The 7,056-nt window shown below is 52.7% G+C and overlaps 1 non-coding gene across 1 annotated transcript; it reads left to right on the top strand.

Moving 5' to 3' along the window:
- The first annotated feature begins 4,921 nt into the window (after nt 1-4,921).
- On the top strand, nt 4,922-4,993 carry TRNAT-CGU (transfer RNA threonine (anticodon CGU)). Its single transcript has one exon. It is a non-coding gene; the product is annotated as a tRNA-Thr (tRNA).
- The last annotated feature ends 2,063 nt before the right edge of the window (nt 4,994-7,056 follow it).

Below are 7,056 nucleotides of genomic sequence, written 5' to 3'. Positions count from 1 at the left end.
TCCTGCACTTCATGGAGAGAGGTCTGCTCTCACCTGCCCAAGTGCCAACTTCATTAGCTTTGAATAGGTTATGGGATGTCACTAGGAAATGAGTCTATTTCAGTACATGCCTCATCTGACAGCCACAACTATGTTAAATTCCCAAGAGCTTTGTGGGATACGTAATGCTGAAGCTTCATGGGACCAGAGTGTTAATCTCTCCCCCCACAGTGCTCCCCTTCTCAGTTGATGGGATCTCCAGCTGTGAGCTGTTTGCAGGATTTGGTGCCAGCTTTTTAATCTGACTTAAATATAATTATTTACTGACCCATGTGTGCTCCAACTCCTTTTCTGGGAAGCAGAGAGCTGCCATGGGAAGAGCCATGTCCTTGGAGGGGGAGCCTGACCTTCATACCTTGCACTGACAACCCTGACTGGCCCATGGGCACCAGAGGAGGGAGTGGTTTGTTGTTAAATGAAGCAGCAGCTTTCCCCCTCCTCACCTGTGCTGAGGAGCAGCCTGAGGGGAAGCTCTGCCCTGGGTGGCCTATTGCCAAGGCCTGGGAGCAGCTGCAGCTCCCAAGGCTGCAGATGACCCTCATGCAAGCGAGACAAGAGTTTGCCTGTGAAGGGCCATGGTGGTGTGAGCTGGGTCCCACAGCTGTGGGGAGTCTCTGGGAGCAGAGGAGCCCCTCAGGCTGGTGTGGGCTGCACCAGGCCTTGCCAGGCCGCCATGCCCTGCAGAAGCGTCTGTGTGAGGTGGGATGAGGGAGCACACGCCAGGCCCTTCCACCAGTGCCCTCAGGTAATCTCTTACAAAAATCTATTTCATCCTCCAGACCCACTGATCTCTTCTCTGGACTTTGACTGTGAGAGTTAAAAAAATATCCTAGGAAATAGCTAGCTGTTTAGGCTGAAGGCTTTTTGGAGTGAGAGGAGGGTGCCATAGGCACGGGCACCTCAGGGGCAGCCGGCCCGGGGGCTGCTGTCTGTGTCACCAGTAGCTGGGGAAAACACTGCTGATGGACAGCCACAGTCAGCCTACCTGCTCAGCAGGGAAAAATGGGAAAAATGAGACCTTTCTGTAGTGTTCTGGGGAGACTCCTGAGGTGAAGCATCTCCTCAAGCAGCCCTGTACAGCTCACTGCCTCAGAGTTAGCCTGGAAAGGCCAGTAAAGCCCATGTCAACACAGCCACAGGGTGTGGATGGCTCATGTCTGTGCTTCCACAGCAGGGGTTAGCAGGTTTAAAGTTTGTCTCCTGAAAAGCCACTGCTCCTACCCTTAGTTTGCTTCATCAGGTATCACGTGTGCACTTGATGTAAAACAATGTGACCACTTTACAGCTGTGTGAATGATGGTGAAGGGTGTCAATCCAGAGAACCACCATCTTGTGTTGTATTATTTCAGCTCTGAAGTTGTAAGCTCTCTGCCTCCAGCTGGGCTCCAAGCAAAGGAGGAGGGAATGGGAATTTTGGAAAGGCTTCTCTGACTAGTTTCAGCTTTGCAGGGCAAATGTTTTCCTTTAAAAAGCATTTTGGTGATCGTAGTGTGCAAACTGCTCTGATTGGGCTGTCAGTAGTTTCTAAACCTGGTATAAGTCTTCCACAATACCACCTCACGTGGTTGTTGGGCAGCTTTTCTCTCAGTGGGTACAGATATTTGGGGAATCAAGGCAAAGACAAGTGTATGAATAATCCATGCAGCAGCTCGCCTGCACGTTAACTTCTCAGGCTTTCCCATTCACAAGTTCTTCACAGCTATGAGATGTTGTATATTCAGATTCATAATAGCAGGCTCAAAGAAAACTCTCCTCTAAACCACTACACTGGGGAGACATGGAGCAGTTTTGTTCCCAAATCTCAGCAGCTCAGGCTAGCATGTTGTACTACTGACCTACTTCCAGATCAATTACTCACTGGTATGCAAGAAAGACACACTGGGAAAGTAAATCAGCTGTTACTGTGGCAATAGGAATACGTCACCACTATGTATCACAAAGTCTGTAATAGTTTCTAACAAATGATGCTGTTCTGATGGGGCTGGGGAGAGAGCTGAGACCCTTGGGTCATTTTGCAACCAGGAATGAAACCTCAGAACTCCCTGGGAGGTGATTGTTATCTTGCTCTTATCTTTTTTGAGAGGAAGGGAGAAGGGAAAAAGGTTTTGAAGCCAGACAGAGGTTAAATGAGGTAGTAGCAGTGTAGGAAATAGATTACAGGCTTCTGACTCCTTAAAGCTTGGACGGTGGTAAGGAGAGCTGTTACAAAGAGGAAACGCATCTCGTGAGCACTGAGAGTACAGTGACCAGCTCCAGCAGTCTGGCAGCAGGCTCTGACCTCGTCATGTCTTGACAGACAGGTCTTGTCCAGAACAGCAGTCTCAAAGCCCTGACTTTGATGCTTTCTCTTGCTCTGTTTGCTGTTCTTGTTGGCCCATGTTTCAGTGTTATCCCAGATTTCTAATGACAGATGTGTCTGGGATGTGTCACTCCAAATGTCTTTTGACCTGAGTAAGGCAGCAGGGACTCTCCTTGCATACATAACTCAGAATAAGTTTTGTCCTTGGAGCCAGCTGCTTTTTGCATGCAAAAAAAAAAAAAAGGTTAGAACTTATTACTAACAAACTGAAGATTGTCCCAGGTGTATAACCATAATTACTCAGGTTAATGGTGGTTTTAAAACAGCTTTGCAGTGGCAATGTGCAAGCACATCTTCTTGCGTAATGCTTAAACCCGTATTCCCTCACACTGACATCTTTGTGCCTTGGCTTGCTCACAGACCAGGTAGTTAATATTTTGATGTGATGGTGTGTAACATAAGGCTTGCAATTACACCATAGATGTTTCTGAAAGGGACAGCAGAGTGGGTAACTGGGCTGTGGCACCGAATGGGGCAGACAGAGTTTATCTGCTGAAAGGCCATGGTTACACTTTCCCTGTTGTTCTGTGACACGAGCAAATTGCAGGTTCTGTTTTGTGGAACACTGTCTCTCTTGGCCACCATGTGGCTTTCCTTGACGTGCTCAGGCCTTTATTTAAAACCTGAACAGTCACTGGGCAGGGTTGCTCTCAGCCCTTCAGTAATCCTCCAGCCTGCCTGAGCAATAACCACGACAAACCCGTCATTCACTCTCCTGGATTGAGGCGTGGGCTGAGGAGCTGAGTTCTGACTGCACAAAGCAATGAAGTGGGGTCATCCTGAAGAAAAGCAGCAGCAGAGGACTTTGCTTTCATAACTGCGTAAGCGCGGGTTAAAGGTGCAGCCCTGAAGCCCCATCAGCAGGGGAGCAGCAGGGTGGGCGCTGGGTGCAGCTGCCGGAGCTGGGGGAGGGAGGAGGAGCCCTGCCGGGACTGCCCTGTGCAGAGGAATGTGGTTAAGCACCAGCCACCTGAAACGCAAAGGAACGGGCACGGAGGGTGCAACCCTACAGCGAGGGTTGTGGAACGCGGGTCTGACTGAACAGACAGTGGTGCCCGGTTACAAATTCATCGCTACAAAAAGAGAGAGGGTTTGTTATATCAGAGTGGCGGCGAGTTCTAACTGTGCTTGGATATTTTACATTTTCTTTCGGTTTGGTTTGTGTTTTTGGGGAGGAGTATGTAAGCCAAAAAACACCAGATTACTCTCTGCCACCCAGCAATGGTTGACAGCTGGAAACCAGAACGAGACATTTCAGTGCAAAGCTAAATAGTGGTTCAAAACCACATCCTTCCAATTCTTCCCTCCTGCCCTACAGCTAGTGGTGATAAAAACGAGAGCTGATTCATTTCTTGGGTTTTAACCAAGCATTAGCCGTAAGACAAAATATTTGGTAGCTGGAAACCCAAAGGAGGAAATATTAATAATGTAGTATTGTATTTACGATTTATTATTTTATGATTTTACTGTGTAAACAGAAGATAATGGGATTTGAAGTGAAACGTGAAAAACCAGTTTGAATATCAAGAAACTTTTCCTGACACAAACCCATGTTAGATCGCCTGACACCGTCCCCAGGGAAGGGCTGGAAACGCTGTTGCTTGGCACAGGGAGTGATGGACGCAGTGCTACGGCACTGGCGGGGTCCGAGCCGTGCGGAACCCCGGGCAGGTGCCCTGTGCCGGGGTAGATGCCCTGTGGCCGGGCAGATGCCCTGTGCCGGGGCAGATGCCCTGTGCCGGGGCAGGTGCCCTGTGCCGGGGTAGATGCCGTGTGCCGGGGCAGATAGCCTGTGCTGGGGCAGATGCCCTGTGCCGGGGCAGATAGCCTGTGCTGGGGCAGATGCCCTGTGCCGGACTCCCCGGACCCCGCCGCGGCGCTGCGGGCAGGGCAGCCTCTGGCTGCTCTTGAGGGAGAGAAGCCGCTCCCCGCAAAACTGGGCGATGGGACCAGCACCAGCTTTCGCTAGCGGGTACCGGGCACTGGAGAGAGCCAGGGCTGAGGGGATAAGCTTAGGCAGCGGCGGTTTTCCTTCGAAACAGCTGCCGCTCGTTTCGCTGGGCAGCTCGCTGTCTCTGCGGCGAGGCACGGCTTCGCTGCCATGGGAGACGGCGGGAGTCGTTAATCACGGGAGGCTAAACAAGCTTTCAGCGTAACGCGATGCTCTCTCTTGGGTAAGGCCGGTGCTGCCGGCGGGCCCGGGCGGCAGCGCAGCCCCTGGTCCCGGGTCCGTGAGGAGCCTGGCTGCGGGAGCAGGGGGCGGCGGCAGCGCGGCAGCGACTCGCAACCGCTCCCGGCTGCTGACGGGGGACGCGCCGGGACACGACCCGCCCGGCCCGGCCCCGGGGCGGTCCTGCCGCGCCGTCACCGCCCGTTCCCCCGCCCGCGCCTCCGGCTGCCCGGGCCCGCGGCGGCAGAGGGGGAGGGCACGGGAGGCGGCCGCGGCCCGGGGCGAGCGGCCAGGCCCTGCGGCCGGGCCCCGCTGTGCTCCAGTGGCGCCGCGCGGCTGCTGTCAGCCCGTCAGGCGCGGTGGCCAAGTGGTAAGGCGTCGGTCTCGTAAACCGAAGATCGCGGGTTCGAACCCCGTCCGTGCCTGCCGAGGCGGTGCGGGGCGCTGGCAGCCCTGCGGGAGCCCGCGGGCGGCAGCTCGTTTGGGGCGCTTTTTTGGTGCGGGGAAAACCGCGGAGCGCAGCGGCAGGAGCCGGCGGCTGCTCGGCCCCGTGGGGACCCACCCGTGCCACGGTGGGGTGGTCGCGGCCCCGCGGGGCTGATGGGAGGCACGCGTGGAGGCGAGGGCTGCGGGGTCGGGCTGCGGGGAGGAAGGGGCTGGCGGGACCCCTGCCCGGGCAGCGAAGGTGCTTTTTGGCACACTGCACTGCAGAAACCGTCAGCTGTCCTGAATGCAATGAACCACGGTCCCATCTGTCAGCGCTGCAGATCCGCGGGGGAAGCGTTGCGTGAAGTCGGAACTGATGGAGCCCCCTGTGACTTTCTCTATGGGTGCTAGGTTCTGATGTCATTCTCACATATAGAATCCCTAAATGGTAGAGGGAGACCAGATCTCAGGATAAACAAACACAGCTGTGAAAAGCCTCGTGCAGTTGTGCCATTCACACCTGGACTGACCTCGAGTTCTCACCACACAACGCTGTGCAAAGCTTTACACACCTGCAGGGGCATTGCTGCTGACTCTACAACATCACTCCGGTTATTGCTGCTTTCAGACAGCTTAAAATATGTAAAGAACAGTCATTTCACTGCAAAATCACATTGGCCAGGTATCTGGGAAGAGCTGAGAAGCCTTTTCCAGAAAGCTAACGGCTTCCTTTGATGCTCAGGCAAAGCTGGTTTTTGCTGTTTTTAACGTGCCACACAGCCTGGGACTGGCTGGGCAGGAGGCTCTTAGTCTTTCTCAACAGGTATTGGAAGCGTTTGTGCATGTGTGAGGTGTTTGTGGGGGTTTGCACAATGTGGCTGTGCAGTATGTTATTAACTAGCCACAAAAAAAAGCGCCGTGGTGTGTTTTGATATAAAACCAGGAGATGCAGCTTCGAACTTGTTTAGAAAAATGTAGACACTATTTTACTTGGAAAATGCAGAGCTGTCAAAATCCTGTCAGCTTTGTGGAGGCTTTGAAGGATGAAAGGTCCAGCTTTGAAACACCTTCTCTTGACTTTTTTTAATTCTACAGTGTCTCCCATCAGAGTGTCACAACAAAACCGTCTCTGATGATTCAAAAGCCATCTTGTAACTTCTGCAGAGAAAGCTTTTTCAGAGTTCTGTGGGTTTTTCTTGTTGAAACCAATTGTGAAACCACAGTCCTTCCTGGAACAGGCTTGCCATCCCATAAACCTGAGCAGTTGAGTCTTGCCCATACGTGTGCCACGAGCCCAGGACTAAGGAGCAGGTATTTCAATAAAGCTTTGGCAGTGATGCTCTTTGGGGCCCATAACACATCCAGGCAGCTTCCCAATTGCTTCACTTCAGTCTCTGCAGAACTGGAATATTCGCTTCTAACTCCTGGGTGTCTTGTGGGGAAGGGCCTTTGCAGGCTGTGTGCCCAGTTCCTTGGGGAGGGGCCCACAGGAAAGCTCTGTGCCAGGACTGCTATTGTGCATTTCCACTCTTGGAATGAGCTCACCTGCCCAGATCCTTTCTGTTTGGTAACACACAGTACTGTGGGTGCCATCCTGCTCATGTTGTTGTCTTCCAGGCTCCCCAGCTCTGATACCAGGACACAGGTATTTTTGTCCAGTCTTCACGACCAACTTTTTAGGGCTGTCAGTTTTGCTGAGCATAGTCCTGGTGTGTGATACAGGCCTCTGCTCACCCCCAAAGCAAGACTGAAAAATGATGTGTTGGCTGTACCAGTCAAGAAGGTCCAAAGGATGCCAAGGAGGTGCTCCTGTACAGCAAAGAATGGGGGGAGGCTTTGCTATAAATACAACATTTCAACAGGTAAAGCTTTTCAGAGCAGTTTGTTACCTTTAAAGAGTCCTTAGAAGGAGCAGAGCTGTGTCTCTGGGCTTACATGTAAAGTTTGCACCATGGCAAGATGCTGTGCTGAGCCTCCTGGAGACAAATTGCCCAGAGCTCTGGCTTGAGTGAGAGTAGAGGCTGTGGGTTACTTGGGATAACTGAGGGAATTCTAGCAGCAG

This window comes from Colius striatus, chromosome 18 (genome assembly GCF_028858725.1).
Source record: "Colius striatus isolate bColStr4 chromosome 18, bColStr4.1.hap1, whole genome shotgun sequence".
Taxonomy (NCBI): Eukaryota; Metazoa; Chordata; class Aves; order Coliiformes; family Coliidae; genus Colius; species Colius striatus.
This window is presented reverse-complemented; position numbering and strand designations above follow the sequence as displayed.